We start from the raw sequence: 21799 nt of genomic DNA on the forward strand, positions 1-21799 counted from the left end.
AGAAATACATAGATAATATTACCACAATTCACAAGGAAATACTAGATCTGACAGAAGAGAATGTGTGGGAAAAGATTGGTCAAGGATTTGGTCGCGTGGGAACTTGGTTTGCGAACTTGGGAATGCGATTTCTTGGATCGGTGTTGAAGCCTATAATAATTGCCGTGGTTTGTGTGATCTGTTTGTGGGGACTCGTAAGAGCGTGGAATGGTACAGAGGGAATAGAGCCGAAAGAGCCCTCAGAGCGAATGAGCAGAGAATGGCGAGATTGCAGGACCGTCAATATGAGAATCTTAAAAGGATGGAAGGGATCCGACATGGTGGGATGGTAGCAACTGCAGTTTAGATCAGCTTCATTCCAGGAGGAATGATAATGATGGTGTGATGACAGTTGTCATCAAAGGGGGGAACTGATGTAGCGCCTAAAGGTTTGAAAAATTGTAGGGGTGCATTATATTCACCGTTAGTCGGCACCCGCACATAATCAATGCATATTTAGATGTATCGTGCACAATGTATTAAGCAAATGTATCAGTTATAGCGTAATATAGAAGTGTTAGAGATGTGAAACTACATTGTGAATATATTCGGTAAAATACCAGATGGCTAGTTTTGTTCAATGCAATGTATTAGGCTAACGTGTAACCTGATTGAAGTAACTCATGTATGTCGTTTATTCATGCATGTGAAAGTAAAAGTACTAAGGCTTAGGATGTGATTTAATAGTGTGCTTTAACCCGGTAGAGGCCTGAATGCACATATATAGTTAGAGAAGAGGCCTGGTATTTTCTTATGTTAGCTGAATGCGGTAGGCCGCAATGATTTATTTCGTTAGAAGTTTTAGGCCGCAGTAAATTGTAAAAGTTAAAAGATGCAAAGTATTTCTCCATCCCATGATCTCACCGCAGGTGCAAGGACAGTTGGTTCGTTAGTAGAAAAAGGTCTTTGTCTAAGAGTTGAATTATGGAGAAAGCCAGACATGGGAGTGCATTGGAATGTGCCAATCGCAACTCCTCGTGCCGACGGTGTCTGGGACTCAAGGCCAAGCTGATGGACGATGGAAGATGGACAGCACGGGACGGAAAAGTACTGGAGGAAAACTTGATCGAGGAGGTGTGCCAGAGGGAGTGTCCTATGTTTTGGGGTTTCATATTAGGGACAGCACCCCGAGGGTTGAGCAGAACAGAGTAGCCCAGAGCAGAGAGGAGAGGTGGGCGAGGAGCTAGAAGGAATACTCTAGATCGAACTCTCACTAAGTGAAGACTTCTTAGGGAGTTTCACTTCTGACACCTTTTCATGATTCCTTGGGTCTCAAGGGAACGCTAAGTAGGGATGCCATCTAGCATAGAGTAGGGACAGAGATGCTTGGGTTTAATGATTCCTAATATCGACATTGGCTTGGTAGTTATCTACCTCATGCTTTTAGAATTTGTACTTTTGTTTATATTTAGTCGTATGCGGATTCTTCGTAGAGTAGCATTTGTGTTAGTGCCCATTTACCTGTTGTGCCTTGTATTGAGGTGCCTTTATCTGCAGATGTTTATGTTGATAATAAAATCCAGAGAACACTAGAGATTGGGTCTCGAGTCCTTAATTATGTCAAATTGCAGAAAGTATTCTCTGATAATTGGGTTTGCTCCCTCCACGCTATTGGGCAGGTAAAAAGGTTCAATCGGCCAGAGTGGGTTCTTGGAGATAAACGGTAAACAAGAAAATTGGGCCCCAGCACTGGGAAACGGCACGCGTGGCTCATCCCGCGTTGTAAAGGCCGTTTCCCGGATGAGCAGTTTAATGAAGTTTTGGAACCCATCTGAACACTGGCTTATAGAAAACAAGCTTCAGCTTTTCCAGTTCAGAGCATTTTTTCTATTTTGACTGACCAGTAATCAGGAAGGGCGAGAGAAAACCCCTCAAGTGAGTAAAAATGGTTTCATTCGTTCGGTAGTGATTTTGGGGAAAATCTCCACGTAGTTCATTGGTTGCTTCTCATTGTTTGTATTTTAAATCTGTAATCCGGTTAAGGACCAACCTACATTACTCTGAACCAAACGTTCCTGCAACCAGCATATCAGCTTCTCTCTTCTGCTGGTTGAGGCTGTAAAGATGGGTAGGCTGCATTTATTGAGGTTTGTAATCTTACAGTTGGATCTGCAGAGGAAAGTATGGTTGATTGAAAGGATTTAGATAGCATTCATCACCCCTTCAAGGAGATGGGAGGGTGGGGCTCTTGACACTGGTCTAAATGACTGGTTAAGCAAATAAGGCCTTCAAATTTTGTCTGTAACTTACAAGTGCAATTAATGTCCACGGGTAGCCCATTACACAACCGAGGGTCTTGCATGTAAAACGAATAGCCTCTGAGTTGATTTTACTTGAGAATCTTTAGCAGGACTTGTGTTTTTTTACAACATAATTCTAGTGCAGAAGCCTGGGAGGGTGGGAAGATTTGGGAGCACAAAGTGAGATCTCAATCCTTCTGCCAGTCTGTCAGTTTATGTTGACTTTGCCCCTACCCAACTTGCGGCATTGTATTGACATTTGCCTGTAAACTGAATACTGGCTACTCACAGTGGCCTCGTGTGCTCAAAGGGAGTTAACGCTGTATTGCCACGGTTTTGAAAACCATGGAATGTGTCTGTGCATGCCAAAATAAAATGTACTGTAGTTGCGGCGCTTAATTTGATAATTTGGAAAATCTACTTTTTTTTTTTTTTTACAGGAATGGTCAGCCTTTGAAGGAACTCGACACAAGGAAACACTGCTGTTTACATTTAATGGTAAGAACAGTGTACTTATCCCCACCTGAAGCCTTTTGTTTACTCAAATTAAAAAAGCAACATTTAATTCCAATGGAAGGTCAAAAATCTACTTGTCCTCCTCTTTATTTTTGATCGTAGGCATTGTTAACATCATTGGTTTGTGATGTACAGCAAAGAGAGCTAGGTGCACATAGCATGCTCTGTATCTCTCTCTACATTTCTGTGCAGCCTACATTTACCGCATTGGTCACTTCTTAGCAGACCACTGGTCTTTCAATCCACCATTCAATCTGTCTTAATAGCAGGGGTCCTATCCTTTTTCACCTTCATTTATTTATTTTTAGCAGGAGCTGGCAATCCCTAAAACTGCAGGAAGAGGAGGGTGGCTTTTCAAAATACAAACTTCTTGATTTTTTTCCCAGTGAAGTAAATCTAATCATATAGTTGAAATTTCAACTTTCATTTCCAAGGCATAAGTTGTCAAGGATAATTAGGGTAGAAATCAAGGCACTGTCATTAATGTATCCATTCAGTGAATTATTTAATCTGCGAGCAGTACAGTGTGCACCCCATTGAAAAATCCAACCTTGCGACTGAAATTCACCCACAATTCATCCATTTTGAATTTTCCTTGCTAACTTGCCCAGCCAGATCTTCGATTAAAACTTTGCCTTCTCCACCAATGATTTTCAGATAGTTTTCGATTTTTAAGTTAAGTTGTGGAATGTCTAAGGCCTCTCTTTACCTTGTCTAATCCTTCAATTATTCAAGGGAATTTTAAGGTTCCTGATTTGAGAGATTAGTACATTTGCTTGCTACTATGCTTCTTCTCCCCAATCAGTGGCGTAGCGAGGTCAGGTGGTACCCGGTGCGGAAACTTTGTCACCCCAGGCTTGACCAAATGACAAAAATGTGTTTAATACACATATTTTTGCCATTTTGTCACCCCCCCCCCCCCCCAGTGATTTCTTGTCACCCCCATGAGAAAATGTCCTCTTTCTTGCATGGTATGCCCCCACTTTTTGCTGATGTACTTTGCCAATCAGGTACCCAGGGCCTGTGTTCCTTCCCTAAAACCCGCATTGAAGCCTAAACCCAATTGGCATCTCTGGACACATGTCATCCCCTGGTACATGGTACCACAGGTACCCAGGGCACTGTGACCAGAGAAGGCCTCTAAGGGCTGCAGCACTTATTGTGCTACCCTTAAAGGTCACGTACCCTGACAGGCTTTGCAGGCTGCGTGTCTTGGTGCAGAACAAAACAAAGTCGACATGGCACACATCCCTGTGTGCCATGCCCACACACCACTGCCCTGGCATACATCAGTCACTCCTCTAGCTGGGTGTCCTATGCCAGTGGTGAGGGTACAGGTGCATGAGCCCTGTACCCCTACATTGCCCAAGTCAATTCCTGGGCACTGTAAGTACAGTGTTGCCATTAAGAGTATATGGTGCTGGGAGTTTGTCATTACGAACTTCACAGCACCATGATGGCTACACTGAAGACTGGGAAGTTTGGTATCAAACTTCTCAGCAAATTATACCCACACTGATTCCAGTGTGGGATTTAATGTAGAATGCACGACAGAGGGCATCTTAAAGATGCCCCCTGAAAATCGACCAACTGCTAGTGACGTGACTGAGTAGCTGCGTAGGCTGCCACCACCAGACATGTTTCTGGACCCCGAGTTGAGAGTCTGCAGGATTCACGAAGGGGAGGCTTCAAAGGCATGCCGCCTTTGAGCCTCTCCAGACCATTTGCTGCTTTCAACAAATGGTCCCCGCTGGTTCTACCCCCAACTTTGGGCGGGAGAACCGGCGGGAAACACAAGTGAGGAAGGGAGGTGTGCCCACCTCTGCCAGCTCCACCCCTCAGGTGGGGGAGGCGAGGTGAATCACAACCTCGAGTCCCCGCCATCTTGAGGATGGAGGGACCCAGCCAACCAGGGACAGGTTCCTGCCCCCCTCCCACTGAAAAGTGGCAGAATAGGGGGTGTACCCTCCCAAGGGAAGGGACCCATTGTTCCCTGCCCTTTACCTACCTGTAATGCCACTAAATTTAGTACTTAGGGGGCACCCTGTACCTTGCTTCCTCAGATTAGAAACCACAAGAAAAGAAGATAAGAAGAAGGACCGAAGAGCCGTGCAGAGCTAACAAGAGGACAACGCCCACTGACTTGGCCCCAGCCCTACAGGCCTGTCTCCCCTCGAACCTGCTCCTGCGAAATCCCGGCGTGTCCTGCAGCCAGCAACCTCACAAACCCCGGAGGACCTGTCCGCCTTCACTTCAAGGACTCGATCTCCCGAGAACACCGGACGTGTTTAAACTGCAGCTTCTGGTGCCAGCCAGAAACCGCAAATCCAGCACACTCTGCACCTGCCGACCCCGGCCCGAGCTCGAGTAAACCAACACCACGAGGGGGTCCCCGCCGGCGATCCTGACCTGCCTCAAGCCTCCAGATGACGTTGCAGCCTCAAACAAGAAGACCCCTCCCCCCACCGCGACCAGAGCGGGTAAGAAAATCCAACGCGAAAAGGCACCCCTGCACCCGAAGCCCCACGGCCTTGTGTGCCCAAACCAGCAGTGCCTAGCCAACCCACAACATCCCAACTTACCCCTCGAAGTGGTGGTCACACCCAAAAGGTCTACATCCCGAGCCTGCAGCCTTTTTTCAAACCGTAGGATCTCCATAGAAAACCACAGGGCACCCGATACCGAAAGAGAACTCTGCACCCGGCCGCCCCAGTGCCGCTGAGGGTGCACTTTTGGTGCCTACTTGTTTCTCCCTTTGCCCTGACCTAAACCCTAGGAGCTTTGCTCCCACAGCCGTGTGGCCTGCTAGCCAGCAGCCACCAACTGGAGACCCCCTATCCTCCATAGGATAACATTGGGCCTCAACACTCTGCACCCGGCCGCCCTAGTGCCGCTGAGGGTGCAACAACAGTGCATCACTGACCCTGGGGGACCCCTGAGTCTAACCTCAGAACCTTAACTTCCACAGTAGTTTACTTGCCTGCAAACCGATAACCTGTTTTTCTTCCATAGAATAACATTGACAATTTTCTTTCGAAAAAACAACTAAGGGCCAGATGTAGGTGGCTAAATACCGGTCGGTAACGCCGAAATTCGTTAAATATCTGCTTTACCGACTGGTATTTAGCCATGTGCGATATAGGGAATACCGAGCGCCATCGCAAATAAGGAAACGGTAAAAATAAGGGAAACCAGTTACCGATTCCTTATTTAGCGATTAGCAGACCTCTTAAATAATCGCAAATGCGATGTACCAAAAATCGGTAATACCAAATTTTCGGTATTTAATAGTCGCTAATTACCACTGACTCAAAGCAGGTGGTAATCAGGTGCACTGCATATAAACAGCCCCAAAATGCAACAGTGTGAACACAAAGGCGGCCCTCTACGCGATAGCAAGGCGGCTACGTTTGGGAGCAGCAGGACTGAGGATCTGGAGACGGGAGGAGCGCGTGTACAGACTGCGTGTTACACTGTTCCAAATGACTGTGGCTGAAATACATGAGAGGTACAGGCTACACCCCCAAACAATCCTAGACCTGATACGGGACCTGCACCCACTCCTGGAGCATCAGACACCAAGGGCGCACGCCATACCAACACATGTTCAGGTGCTCTGTAGCCTGCACCTACTTGCATCAGGAAGTTACCAGGGGGTGATAGCTGTGGCAGGCGGTGTGTCACAGAGTTGCCTGTCCCGTTTCTTCAACTCCTTCTTGGATGCCATGATGCAGAGAATGCATCACTACATACGCTTCCCCAGCACACAGGCAGAACTGCAGAAGACAAAGCTTGATTTCTACCAAAAGGCACAGTTCCTTCATGTAATAGGGTGCATTGATGGGACCCACATACCAATCTGCCCACCTGCAGCTACAGAATACATATACCGGAACCGCAAATCTACGCATTCCATCAACGTGCAGGTGATATGCGATGCGGACAACATCATCACGGACATCGTGGCCAAATTTCCAGGGAGTACCCAGGACTCCTACATATTCAGGAACAGTGGGATCTACACACGTCTGGCTGGGGGTGAATTTGGAGACGGATACCTGCTAGGTAAATCAATGTGACACACCCTGATGTATACCATGGATGAATGTGTTGGTGTGAGAAGTTGGCCTGGTATATGCTGTTCACTAGTTCTAGTGACCACCTTGTACCATGCCAAGCAACCCTTATGGTGTGGTTGTAAGTCAACCTTTTTGGACTAGCTGCCCTAGTGGTAGCGTAGGCTAAGCAGTCTTTGAGGCTAAACTCGTGAAGCGTGTTAAGCAAGCTGTTTTACCAATAGTAACCCCCTTTTATACCAATGAAAGGACACCACACAGATATATATTCAAAATATATATGTATTTATTTCTCAAAGTAACCCCTAGTCTCTTTATGAGCACAGGAGCACAAATCGTCAAACAAGATTATCACAGAATACACAGAAGTTGCACTTTATATGGATAGGCCCTGGTGGCCACTCAAACCATATACTAAAATAGTGGTATAAGTACCACGAACAGAAAAGGGAAAAGGCCTAAGGCCTCTAGAATCGCTGGGCCTACAAGGAGCTAACGTCAGTTAGTGACCAGGAGGTCCACGGGTGGCGTGTGCAGAGCAAATAGTCACACGCGTGCTCCCATAGGTTTCAATGGGTGCGTAAAAAGTACAAAGTTACTGCAAAAGGAATCTTCCGGATGACCTAGGAACTTAAGATTTGGAACACAGGCACTAGAGATGTAATACTACACTTGGGCACAGGTGTGCCAGCTTTACCTCACCCACAGGAAGCGGGTGCATAGGCCTCGAAGTGCGTCGGGTTTCTTCTATCTGTTCCGTGGGGCCTGTAGACAAAAGTGCTGCAGGCGGTCGGTCGGGAAGAGATGCAGTGGATCCAAGAGTGGATCGGAGATGTTGAAGACCTGTAAGCAGAGGGGACAGTGTTCACAGTCACTAGCCAGTGACCAGCGTGGCACCAGGTGGGTACCAGGCGATGTCGGGTGCAAACAGGTGATGAGGGGTAGCTTGTCTCCGCAGCCACGTGGTCCCTGAAGGTCGACGACGTCCAGGAGTCGGCTCACGAGCTGTCCCACGCAGGCTCTCGCTGTCGGCGGTGTCGGCGACTTGATCGAAGCAAACAAGCCTTGGCAAAAGCAATTGCAGGAGGATTCGGAAATCAGCTGTTGGTTCTGACCAGCAAGGTCAGATGGATTGCTCCTTTGGAGGGGAGCAAGGGCCAGTCTGGAGCAACCAGACCAGCGGTGTTTGTCGTAGATTTCGTCGCCAAGATGGCCACTAGCCAGCGGGCCAGCAACCGGTTAGGCGCGTCGAGTGGCAAAATGCAGAAGGGCCCCACGCAGATCGTGGAGATGCTGGAGGGCTCACCTTTGGTGCAGATGCTGCTCGAGGGTTGGGCTTCTCAGGACCCAAAGCACAACTTGGAGGGAGCCTCGGTTGTTGCACTTGTCAGCTTGTCGTAGTCGTTCCAAGATGGCTGGCTCCACGTGTCTCGGTGCCTCCACGGGTCTCCTCTTTTCAGGGACTGTGGATCGGGCGGTGAGAGGTCTGGAGGTCCAGGTCTTGTCAGTCTCTGGGCTCGGGCTCCGGCGGGAGGCGGCGGCAAAGCAGACGTTGATGCGCTGGATGGTGCTTGCGTTAGCAAGGTGGTCACTCCCTGACCACAGGGGAGATTTTCTTCAGTCTTCTGTGCAGCAGAATGTCGAAGTTCCCGTCTTCTTCTTAGTTTCAAGTTGATTCCAGGATGTCTGAAGTCTTAGGACACAGCTCCTACCTTTAAGCGGATTCTAGGGGCCGGACTACCTGCTAGGTCCCTCCCTATGGGTGGGACCAGGAAGGGGGGTGGTTACACCCCCAATCCTTTGTCCAGCTCGCCCCAGGCCCGGGACTGGTGTGCCCCAGGACCGGTTTGAACTGGCATATGCACCGAGGCTCCTTGTGAGCCACAGGCATGTCTGGTTTCTTTCAAGCCCTACCTGACCAATACACAAAATCCTGTCTGGGGTGGTGCACGCACCTCCCCTGGCAGGAAACCCTTTGTCCACACCTCCCAAGCTGGAAGGACTCCCAGCAGCAGGAGGGCAGACTTGTGTCTGTGGTGGCAGCATCCATTTTGTGGAGCTGAGGCTATGTCTGATTTTACCCGGGTTTCAGGTACTGTACATGTCGTGTCCCTCTAGAAGGGTGGAATGCTAACCCCGTCGCCAGAATTGGCGAGGGGTTAGTATTCCAATTCGTATGACACCTTACTCGACATGTTTTGATAAAGCCAAACCAAAGATAGCATTTAACCGCGAGGTTCATAATGCACTTAAGAGTATATGGTATGACGATATCTGGAAACAGTAGAAGGAAGTTGTTCCGACCACTGCAGACAGGCTCAGCTCATGCCAGAGCACCATCTCACATGGAACCAAGCACTCTGCCTTCAGGATTGTTAAGGCCTGCCATAGGAGTGACTTATAGGTTACCAGGTGTCCCATTTAAGTTTAGGTATAGGTATACTACACCTAAGTAAGAGGTGATTACACCAACTTACCCCAGCTGAGTGATCAGCCAGTTGTGTCAGATTGTTAGGCCAAGCCTGGGGTGGCATAATACATGCTGCAGCCCTTGGCAGGCCTGGGGTACACCAATGCCCTGGGTACCTAGTGTACACTGGTACAGGGGCTGACAGGGTGATCCAACCAATTGGGTATGTACCTAGGGTACATGGAGTCCATTTTAAAGAGAGAGCAGATAGCCTGAGAGCCTGAATGGCAGGATCTCAGGCCAACTAAGTCGAAAAACCAGCTAGACACTAGGCAAAAATTTGGGGGTAACCATAGTCAGATATCCACCTTCCTACACAACCCCCCCCCAAACGAAGGGAGATAAGGCTGACCTTGACCAGGTAAGCCTATATTGCCCAAGTGGCCATATAAGGAGGAACCAGCACTGGCATGGTTACCCCCTGTCTCATGGTCCACTAAGCAATCCCTCACCCTAAGGGTATCAGAGGGTCTCCACCATAGGGAATCTCTACCTGTGGTGTGTCTTGGCAAAGTAAAAGGCTGGTGTTGAGATGGAGTACTGAAGTGAGTGTCCTCAAAGTGAGGCCTCAGCTTCCTCCAATCATCCTCCACCATGGATGCCTTTCTTTCTTTAACTGAGTTGCACTGTGCTCTCAGGGTCAGCCTCTGGCTACCTAAAGCTGGAGGCTGGGTCCCTTTTGTGGGCTTACTGGAGGGACGGGTCAGGTTTGGGGCCCTAAGGTCCCATGTTTGCCTGTGCCCAACAGAATCCCCCTGGGGGAGGTCCCTAACTACCTGTAAAGGAGATCCCTCAGGAATGTTTTTACCCATCACCTGACTAGGGCTACTAGCCAGGCAATCCTCATTCTTTTGATGGGGGGGTTCTTGTGGACAGGGGCCCTCTGGGGGTCCACTGGCCTCCCTGACCTCTGCAGCCCTGGGCTGACTGAGGCAGGGTAGAGAGAGGCAGGCTACCTGCACCAGACTGGATCCCACCTTGGAAGGGGCCACTGACATCAGAGGCTCTGCCAGGCCAGGCCTGGCTACCTCTGGGGCAGTTCCTTCACAAGGGGTGAGGTCAGATCCCTGAGGAGGCTGACCTTTTCCTAATGTCTGGGGAGAGGGAGACTTTTCTTCCTCCCCACTACTCTCAGTTTGTGTGGAGTGATCCATTGTTTCAGGCTTCACTACACCTATGTCAGTCTGAGTATAGGCTGAGACCATTACAGCCTTGCCAACCTTTTCAGGGGGGCACTCAGTTTGTGTTTGAGCTGTGACTGTCACAGCTCTGCCAGTCCCTACAGGGAAGTCTGTCTGTGCCTGGGCTGTGGCTACCACTGCCCTTCCAACCTTTTCAGGGAGGAAATCTATTTGGACAGGGGTTGTGAATGGCACAACCCCCCTACCCTTTTGTGAAAGGCCTACCATTTTAGAATGGGTGTCTTGTTCAACTCCAGCCCAAGCTGAGAGTTCTAAGTCATTCCCCAGTAAGCAGTCTACAGGCAAGGTTGGGGACACTGCTACCCTTTTAGGGCCAGTGACCCCTCCCCAGCTGAGACATACCTCTGCCATGGGATGACTGTTCTGTTTGCCATCAATGTTAGTCACCTGGTAGGAGAAACCGGGCAAAAGCTGCTCAGAGGGAACTAGCCAATGGGCCACCATTGTGATGCTAGCCCCAGTGTCTCTGTAGGCCTCAGCTTTTGTACCATTGATGTAGGGCTCCTGTCTGTACCTACCCAAAGTGTTGGGACAGGCAGTGAAGTTGGCAAACCCCATGCCACCATCACAGACAAGAGTGGTTGCTGTAGGGGAATTGGCTAAGCCAGGGTCCCCCTGTGTTCCCCAAGTAAACCCACCCAGATTTCTGGGGGCACTCCCACCACCTGGGGGATTACTGCTAACAGTAATAGGTGGTGTGACAGGAGTAATTGGAGGAACAGTTTTGTTTTTAGCCCTTGGGCAACCGCTGTCAGTTTTCCAATGCCCAGGAGTTTTACACTCATGGCAGTAGGGCTTTTTAGCTGTGGTAGAGGAGGGAGCTTGGGACCCACCACCCTGTGTGGAGTTTTGGGGCCCTGAGGAAGGTTTCTCTTTTTCTTTATCCCCACCCTTCTCTTGAGGCTTGGTGGTATCTTTCTTTTGGTCACCACCCTGGTTTTTAGGCCTGATCCTGGTCCTGACCCATTTATCTGCCCTCTTTCCCAATTCTTGGGGAGAGGTCAAATCTGAGTCTACCAGGTGTTGATGGAGAAGCTGGTTTTGACAATTACTTAAAATCTGCTCTCTCATCATCAAATTGTACAATCCTGTATAATCAGACACCTTACTTCCCAGCAACCAACCCTCCAAAGCCTTAGTGGCACATTCCACATATTCAGACCAGTCCTGAGTCTGTGTCTTCTGGGTGTCTCTGAACATTAACCTGTACTGTTCAGTGGTTAAGCCTAACCCATCAACTAGGACACTCTTCAGGACTCTGTAATTTCTGACATCCTCTTCTCTAACAGTGAGGAGTCTATCTCTGCCTCTCCCCTCAAAGGAGAGCCATAAGATTGCTGCCCACTGGTCTTCAGGAACCTGCTGCACTTTGCAGGCTCTCTCAAGAGCAGTCATCCATTTGTGGATGTCATCCCCACTTTTGTAGGGGGGCACAATCTTGGACAGGTTCCTATTGTCAAAGACCCTATCTTTGTCCCTAGGGACATTGCTGCCACCAGTGGGTATAGACCCACTCTCTCTATGCTGCCTAGCCTTGCTCAGTTTTTCTTCCATCAGGGCTACTTCTAGCTCCTGCTTCCTGATCCTCAGCTGGGCTTCCTGCATTCTGGCCTCATGTTCCCTCCTCTGAGGGGTGGTCATCCTTTTCCTGGAGTGACCTTGAGAGCCTCTAGAGCCATGAGAAGCATTGGAGTCACCTGAGCGATTCCTTTGCCTCCCAAGCCCTGTGTTAAGTCCACTGGGGAGATCCAATGGGGGGAACCCATTGTCAGTCCCCAATAGCCTTAGTTTAGCTGGGCCAAGTATAATACTTGGCACTGGGCTAGTTCTCCCTTCATCATCACTACTTTCTGTATCCTCACCACTTTCCTCCCCTGTAGTATGGTTCTCATCTAAGGGATGGCTATTGGAACTGGGTACCTCTGTAGTATCTTCAGAAGGGGGGCCTCCTGTTCCTGACCCTAAGGGGGCTAACTGGGAAGCTTTCTTGAGTGCTCTCTGATTCTCATCATTCTGTAAGAGCTCTCTGAGCTCAGCAGAGTTTGGGTTCTTGGGCTGTTTAAGGCCTCTAAGAGTTGCCAAATGCCTGAGCTCATTCTGATTAAGGGTAGCAAAGCTGGATGGTGCCCTCTGGGGGTCACTCTCAACAGAGATGGGTACAGTGGACCCCTCTGCCCCGGCCATTGCTCTTAAGTGTGGGTGGATGTGTTGCAATCTACCTACACTTGGGTTTACCTACTAAACCTATCTAGTAGTTGTAGTCAGGGTGTGCTACTCCCTTTGCTCTACAACAACTAAGTTCAGTAGAACTTAAGTATATCTAATCTTCTTTTATATGTACCTACAGGTACCTATGTGATCTTTCAATTGGTAACCAAGAGATTACAATGGTAAAACACAGCAAGCTCAAATCCAACCGCTGCTCACCAATGTGAGAAGTTGGCCTGGTATATGCTGTTCACTAGTTCTAGTGACCACCTTGTACCATGCCAAGCAACCCTTATGGTGTGGTTGTAAGTCAACCTTTTTGGACTAGCTGCCCTAGTGGTAGCGTAGGCTAAGCAGTCTTTGAGGCTAAACTCGTGAAGCGTGTTAAGCAAGCTGTTTTACCAATAGTAACCCCCTTTTATACCAATGAAAGGACACCACACAGATATATATTCAAAATATATATGTATTTATTTCTCAAAGTAACCCCTAGTCTCTTTATGAGCACAGGAGCACAAATCGTCAAACAAGATTATCACAGAATACACAGAAGTTGCACTTTATATGGATAGGCCCTGGTGGCCACTCAAACCATATACTAAAATAGTGGTATAAGTACCACGAACAGAAAAGGGAAAAGGCCTAAGGCCTCTAGAATCGCTGGGCCTACAAGGAGCTAACGTCAGTTAGTGACCAGGAGGTCCACGGGTGGCGTGTGCAGAGCAAATAGTCACACGCGTGCTCCCATAGGTTTCAATGGGTGCGTAAAAAGTACAAAGTTACTGCAAAAGGAATCTTCCGGATGACCTAGGAACTTAAGATTTGGAACACAGGCACTAGAGATGTAATACTACACTTGGGCACAGGTGTGCCAGCTTTACCTCACCCACAGGAAGCGGGTGCATAGGCCTCGAAGTGCGTCGGGTTTCTTCTATCTGTTCCGTGGGGCCTGTAGACAAAAGTGCTGCAGGCGGTCGGTCGGGAAGAGATGCAGTGGATCCAAGAGTGGATCGGAGATGTTGAAGACCTGTAAGCAGAGGGGACAGTGTTCACAGTCACTAGCCAGTGACCAGCGTGGCACCAGGTGGGTACCAGGCGATGTCGGGTGCAAACAGGTGATGAGGGGTAGCTTGTCTCCGCAGCCACGTGGTCCCTGAAGGTCGACGACGTCCAGGAGTCGGCTCACGAGCTGTCCCACGCAGGCTCTCGCTGTCGGCGGTGTCGGCGACTTGATCGAAGCAAACAAGCCTTGGCAAAAGCAATTGCAGGAGGATTCGGAAATCAGCTGTTGGTTCTGACCAGCAAGGTCAGATGGATTGCTCCTTTGGAGGGGAGCAAGGGCCAGTCTGGAGCAACCAGACCAGCGGTGTTTGTCGTAGATTTCGTCGCCAAGATGGCCACTAGCCAGCGGGCCAGCAACCGGTTAGGCGCGTCGAGTGGCAAAATGCAGAAGGGCCCCACGCAGATCGTGGAGATGCTGGAGGGCTCACCTTTGGTGCAGATGCTGCTCGAGGGTTGGGCTTCTCAGGACCCAAAGCACAACTTGGAGGGAGCCTCGGTTGTTGCACTTGTCAGCTTGTCGTAGTCGTTCCAAGATGGCTGGCTCCACGTGTCTCGGTGCCTCCACGGGTCTCCTCTTTTCAGGGACTGTGGATCGGGCGGTGAGAGGTCTGGAGGTCCAGGTCTTGTCAGTCTCTGGGCTCGGGCTCCGGCGGGAGGCGGCGGCAAAGCAGACGTTGATGCGCTGGATGGTGCTTGCGTTAGCAAGGTGGTCACTCCCTGACCACAGGGGAGATTTTCTTCAGTCTTCTGTGCAGCAGAATGTCGAAGTTCCCGTCTTCTTCTTAGTTTCAAGTTGATTCCAGGATGTCTGAAGTCTTAGGACACAGCTCCTACCTTTAAGCGGATTCTAGGGGCCGGACTACCTGCTAGGTCCCTCCCTATGGGTGGGACCAGGAAGGGGGGTGGTTACACCCCCAATCCTTTGTCCAGCTCGCCCCAGGCCCGGGACTGGTGTGCCCCAGGACCGGTTTGAACTGGCATATGCACCGAGGCTCCTTGTGAGCCACAGGCATGTCTGGTTTCTTTCAAGCCCTACCTGACCAATACACAAAATCCTGTCTGGGGTGGTGCACGCACCTCCCCTGGCAGGAAACCCTTTGTCCACACCTCCCAAGCTGGAAGGACTCCCAGCAGCAGGAGGGCAGACTTGTGTCTGTGGTGGCAGCATCCATTTTGTGGAGCTGAGGCTATGTCTGATTTTACCCGGGTTTCAGGTACTGTACATGTCGTGTCCCTCTAGAAGGGTGGAATGCTAACCCCGTCGCCAGAATTGGCGAGGGGTTAGTATTCCAATTCGTATGACACCTTACTCGACATGTTTTGATAAAGCCAAACCAAAGATAGCATTTAACCGCGAGGTTCATAATGCACTTAAGAGTATATGGTATGACGATATCTGGAAACAGTAGAAGGAAGTTGTTCCGACCACTGCAGACAGGCTCAGCTCATGCCAGAGCACCATCTCACATGGAACCAAGCACTCTGCCTTCAGGATTGTTAAGGCCTGCCATAGGAGTGACTTATAGGTTACCAGGTGTCCCATTTAAGTTTAGGTATAGGTATACTACACCTAAGTAAGAGGTGATTACACCAACTTACCCCAGCTGAGTGATCAGCCAGTTGTGTCAGATTGTTAGGCCAAGCCTGGGGTGGCATAATACATGCTGCAGCCCTTGGCAGGCCTGGGGTACACCAATGCCCTGGGTACCTAGTGTACACTGGTACAGGGGCTGACAGGGTGATCCAACCAATTGGGTATGTACCTAGGGTACATGGAGTCCATTTTAAAGAGAGAGCAGATAGCCTGAGAGCCTGAATGGCAGGATCTCAGGCCAACTAAGTCGAAAAACCAGCTAGACACTAGGCAAAAATTTGGGGGTAACCATAGTCAGATATCCACCTTCCTACAGTTGGTGACTCTTATTAATGGCACTTCCTTTCCCATTTAGGTGACAGCGCATATGCCGTGTGGGCATTTATCCTAACTCCATACCTCAACCCTTCCACCCCAAGTGAGAGAAGATACAATGTGGCACATAAAAGCACGCGCAACGTTGTGGCGCGCACCTTTGGACTTCTAAAAAGCAGGTTCCGTTGCCTCCACAAAAGTGGAGGTGCACGTCAGTACCGCCCCATCATCTGCTGCAAAATAATAACATGTGCCATGCTGCATAACCTTGCCACAAAGAAAGGAACAGCAGTGGAACTAAATGACTCTGAGGATGAGGGCGAGGACTGTCCACAGACAGAGCACAGCGCAGCATGTGTGGCAGCAGCACCAGATGGGAGACACAGACGGGATGAGATAACACGCAACTATTTCTGAGTAAGTAAGGAGACACAGCCAGTTACTGTATGTGAGTGACAGTGTTTAATTATCATAGCGCCCCACCACAACATGAAGGGCGTCACATGCCAGGCCTAATATAAATGCAGTTTCCAAAACCAAAACGGGTTTCACCACCCATTTCGGTAAACCATGTGATGGCTGGCATTACTTCCTGCGCCCACACGCTGCTGCGTTCCTTGGGCACACTGTCCTCACTGCCAGTCTGTCCTGTGGCAGCACTGTGCCATTCGCTGCGCTTCCTGGACTCTGTGATAGGTGGCGTGATGCTACTGCGGCTAGTAGCCTCTTCACTATCCCACCCATCACCTGTAGTGGCTACCTGGTTGGTCTGTAGCACTTCTAGTGCAATGGTCTCTGTGACCAGCCCCCTTGCCACATCACGGCTGCATTGGTCCATCTCCTACTGCATGGCCACCGAGCGCCTGCAGTGCAGAGAGGTGGCAGTAGAGAGGCGGTTCAGTTGTCAAGTTTATGCCTCTCCCTGCGCCTTGCCAAACGGTCCTCATCCGATTTGCTGCACAGCAGCCTCACTGCCTCTGACATGTCCCTCATGCCCTCAGCCACAGTATTGTTCATGGAACAGTTGCCCTTCTCTATTCGCACATGTGCCCATTCATCTGTAGCTGGACTGACCTTATTGGGGGGGGGGGGGGGGGGGGGGGTGGTACCTCCTACTCGTGTCCTCTCTGTCCTGGGTGCCTTTCCTTTGGTCCCCTCTGCAGCCCTGCGCGATGGCTTGCCTGTGAAGACAGAATGTACATTTGCTCACTTATCTGGCAGCATTTGTGTAATAATACATTTCATGCCTGCCAATCAAACTGACTGTCCTCTGCTTGCTAATTGCTGATGTGTGTCACATGCCGTTGGGTTCAGTGGACTGACTGTTCTGACATGTGTTACTTCTGACTACATCTCCCATAATGCATTGCTGGTTTTTAGTAAAACATGTACTGGAGTGGGATTCACAATGCCTCATTGGGGATTGGGGTTAGGGAGTGGCGGACACAGCAAGCAGTGCATGCATCTTCCCTTGTTTGTTGCCAGCTCTGGCTGAGCTGTCTGCATCCCCAATCCCACTCACACTCTCTGGCTGGAGGGTGGACTCGACCAGGAGATCCAGGGCAGTTGGTGCAGGTGCTGTGTTTCTCCCTCCACCTGTACGGTTGGCTTGCTTCTTCCTCTCTGCCAGCCTCTCCTTAGCACGCTTCCTCAGGTCATACCAGCGTTTTTTGAGTTCCTCAATGGAGCGCTGGGTTACTCCAATGGCATTGATTTTTACTTGTATGACGAGCCAAATCTGCCTTTTTTGGGATTCAGGCACGTGCAGAGACTGTTTCTCAAAAAGTTTGTCGTGGTCCTTGGTGACATCCTCAATAAGGACCTCCAGCTCCCTCTAGCTGAATTCGTGCTTCCTCTTTCTTTCAGCTGCATACTTCTCCCTCTCCTGGTTGTCCATAGTTGCTCAGTGTTGTCAGCAAATAGTTTGTAGAGTTGGTCCTGGCTTGTTTGCTGTGCTCCCTGTCTCACAAACAGCTTCAGGATCAGTGCAGCTGCATGGGTGTGGCCACTTCCTGTTTGGAAGGTAATGAGGTTGCACAGGATTGGCCGATTCGACAATTACCGATTTTTTTAATTACCGAATCGCTAATTACTGAATCGGTATTAAGGAATCGGTGATAACGATTCGGTAATGGGGAATCGGTATTTATTTTTTCCGATTCTTAACGAATCGCTAATTTTTACCACTTATTACCGATTCGGTAATTTTTACCGACTTTTTACGTACATCTGTAATACCGAGTTCTTAATAGCGATTCAGTAAAAATCGCTATTAAGGACTCGGTATTTCAGGATTGCCTACATCTGGCCCCAAGTGTGGAGTTTTGAAAACTTGAAATATTCCTTAAAAATCGAAACAATAACCAAAACACATTTTCTCAAATGTTTTCAGGAAATGGCCCAGTGCTGAATCTAGGCATCCAGCACTGAGTTAGAGAAAGTATTGTAAAAGTTACTTGCTTGCAAGTGTCCCCAGAGGTAGGCAGAGGTTAAAGTTAGATAGAACCTTACTCTCGAATAGTGGTAGCTTGGTCGAGCAGCAAGGCAGTATCAGAGGACAGTGTAAAGCATTTGATGTACACCCTCAGTTAGCAAATGAATTCAGTCACTCAAGAACTGAACTCTAGGCCAATTGTTGTATAAAAATATACTGTTTCGTTTTTTAGAACCAAGCAAGCCTGGTAAAGGTAAACATTAAATATGTTTCAGTAATAAGTTACTGGATATAGAACAGTTCAAAAATGCAATAGGAATTGTACTTTGTTTGATTTACAGGGGAGCAGTAGTATGCAACACTTAGCAAATGCAGTACATTGAAATGAATAGGCTTTTTCAGTAAATTACGGGTAAGTTACTTTTTAAGTTACTTTTCTAAGTCAGTGCTGGATACCTAGATTAAGCACTGGGACATTTCCTGGAAACAGGAAAGAAAATGCGTTTTGGTTATTCGTGCGATTTTTAAGGAATATTTTCAGATTTCAAAACTCCACACAGACTTTTTGGAGCAGTACATTGAAATGAATAGGCTTTTACAGGAAATTGCAGGTAAGTTACTTTTCCCGTTACTTTTATAACTCAGTGCTGGATACCTAGATTCAGCAATGGGACATTTCCTGCAAACAAGTGGGTAAACACGTTTTGGTTATTTGTGCGATTTTTAAAGAATATTTTTAGGTTTCAAAACTCCACACTTACAAACTTTTTGGAGAAAAAGTGTCAATGTTATCCTATGGGAGGAAAACAGGTTAACGGTTCACAGGTAAGTAAACAACTGTGGAAATTAAGGTTCTGGGTTTAGACTCAGGGGTCCCCCAGGGTCAGTGATGCACTGTTAGTGCACCCTCAGCGGCACTAGGGCAGCCGGGTGCAGAGTGCTGAGGCCCAATGTTAGCCAATGGGGGATAGGGGGGCCTCCAGTTGGTGGCTGCTGGCAAGCAGGCCACTGGGTTGTGGAAGCAAAGCTCCAAGGGTTAAGGTCAGGGCAAATGGGGAAACAAAGTAGCACAAAAGGTGCACCCTCAGCAGCAATGGGGCAGCCGGGTGCAGAGTGATGTTTCGACGTCGGGCGCCCTGTTGTTTTCTATGGAGAACCTCAGTTTGGAAAAACACTGCAGGCAGGGAGACGAAGGACTTCTGGGTGCGACCACCACTTGGCGAGGTAAGTTGGGAAGTTAAGGGTTGGTTAGGCACCGTCGGTTTGGGCACACAAGGCCGTGGAGCGTCGGGTGCAGGGGTGCCTTTTGGGGTCAGATCTTCTTACTAGCTCCGGGTCGCGGTTAGGGAGGACTTCTGGATTTAGGCTGCAGGTGACAGCTGGAGGCTTGAGGCAGGTCAGGGGTCACCGGATCTAGGGTCAGGATCGCCGGGGTGACCTCCTCGTGGTGTTTTTCCACTCGAGCTCGGGCCGGGTTCGGCGGGTGCAGAGTGGACTGGATTTGCAGTCTCTGGCTGGCACCAGAAGCTGCAGTTTAAACACATCCGGTGTTCACGGGAGAAACAGTCTGGGAAGTGAAGGCAGGCTGGTCCTCCGGGGTTTGTGAGGTTGCTGGCTGCTGGACACGTCAGGATTTCTCAGGAGCAGTTTTTTTCTTTTTTTTTTTGATTTTTCAAAAACCTTTATTTTCTCAATAAAGCGTACACTGCTATTCAGCCAACAACCCGGGGGCAGGCAGCATGGTTTCGGTGCAGCAAATCGCACAATCGTATCCACGGTGTACATTTGAAGAAGGCACAAGAACATCATTTTATATGAACAAGAAAACAATACCAACTGTAAACCAGAGTCAGGGAGGAACCCTCCAACAGGAGGGGGGAATTTCTCAGCTGCCCTCCACCGTGCGATCCCGCACCATCTAATTCTCCCAAACATTATGTCTCTCATCCCTAACATACACAGTATCAGCCAGAAGGGGCGCTCGGACCAGGCCGGCGCCATCACCACCCGCGCGTCACACAATACAACCCATGCAGTCTCGAACTACTCAACAGCCGTCCACCCAATTGACTCAGTCCTCCTCCTCAACTGCCGTCCCTGCCAACCATTCCACCAACGGCTGCCACACATCTACTGGTCTGGACCGCTGCGGCATTTGGTCCCAATAGGCTGTCAGTTGCTCCCTGCAGTATGTCGCAGAACCCATCCAGCCAGACACCCTCGGAGGGGCCCTCTTCTTCCAGTGGATCGCTATTTGGCGCTTGGCAAGCAATAACAAGAGGGCAACAAGCTTACGCGACGTCCTAGGCACTCCCAGCACGAATCCCAGGAGGGCCACAAGCGGGTGCAGCACCAATGCCGCTCCTACTATCCGCCCAATAATGTTGAAAACTTTGTCCCAGTATTTGCTTATCGGTCCGCACAACCAGACAAGGTGGAAGAACGTGGCCTCACTCTCGCCACATCTCCAACACGTCGTGTCGGCTCGGAGACCCATCCTAAACATTTGTATGGGTGTGCGGTAGGTCCTGTGCAGGTAATTGAAGTGTATCAGTCGCAGTCTGTAATTAGACGACAGGTGTTCGAGTTGGGTGCAGCAGAATTCCCACTGCTTTTCTGTGATACTTATGCCTGCGTCTTCTTCCCACAAGGTTCTGGAATCAATGTGTGTGACAGGCGTCGTGTTTTGTGTGGTCCTGTATATACGTGTTATCAATTTACACGGGGAAGAGTTCGACAGAATATTTTCCAGAGCTGCCAGCGTCGGCGGAGCCCTAGGGAACATGGGGTATCTGTGTTTGCAAGCCGATCGCAATTGATAGTACAAGAGGAGCTCCGAGGCCGTCGGCTCAGGCGCCGCCGTCAGGGCCTGCAGCGTGAGAAAGGTGTCATCCGGATACAAATCCCCCGCCACCTTCAGGCCACAGGCGTGCGCACGGCGTGCAACCGCCGTGTCCGTAAGCGGGCCCAGCAGGGGATTGGCCTCCAGGGGCATACAGGTCCATTGTGCCCGCTCGCTTTGCGATGTTTGACCAGGCCCAACGCACCATTTCTACGGTGTCAATGACTTCCCGCTGCCGCTTATATTTTTGGTACACCGCTGTCCGTAGGGGACAAGGAGCCGCCACATCCATTTCTATTGCCACGTGGGGCAGGTAAGGTATCGGATGATGCCAATAGTGTAAGTATTGGGCCTGCGCACTGTACGCATACAACTCGAGGTCTGGGGCAGCGAGACCTCCCTGCTGGAAGGGGAGTGTAAGAAGGTTCCAGGCCACCCTGGGTTGTCTACCCGCCCACACCAGTTCAATCATCGCTGAGCGGAGTCTCCGAAAGAATGCCTTCGTCAACGGCACGGGAACGTTGGCGAACAGGTAGAGGAATTTAGGCGCCACGACCATTTTCGCGATGGCTATGCGGCCCGTCAGAGACAACGGCAACGCCTTCCACCTCTGCACTTTACTCTCCAACCATTCCATAGCCACACCGAAGTTAGCCAGTAATATTTCATGAGTGGAGCGGCTCATCCGTATACCCAGGTATTTGACCTCGTCCGTGACCCAAGCGATCGGGAACTCCGTGTGGCACTTCTGCGAGCTGTCCGTTAGTGGGAGCATTGCCGACTTCGACCAGTTGATCTGTA

General features: G+C 49.7%; 1 pseudogene across 1 annotated transcript in view; it reads left to right on the forward strand.

Annotated features, from left to right (window-relative positions):
• LOC146871804 (PAT complex subunit CCDC47-like) overlaps positions 1 to 21799 on the forward strand; it is a 319820-nt pseudogene that overhangs the window by 131452 nt on the left and 166569 nt on the right. The window contains exon 8 of the transcript XR_014981079.1: positions 2720 to 2777. The product of XR_014981079.1 is annotated as a PAT complex subunit CCDC47-like (transcript). The remainder of the gene's footprint in view (positions 1 to 2719; positions 2778 to 21799) is intronic.

The sequence above is a fragment of the Triturus cristatus genome, chromosome 1_1, assembly GCF_964204655.1.
Source record: "Triturus cristatus chromosome 1_1, aTriCri1.1, whole genome shotgun sequence".
NCBI lineage: Eukaryota > Metazoa > Chordata > Amphibia > Caudata > Salamandridae > Triturus > Triturus cristatus.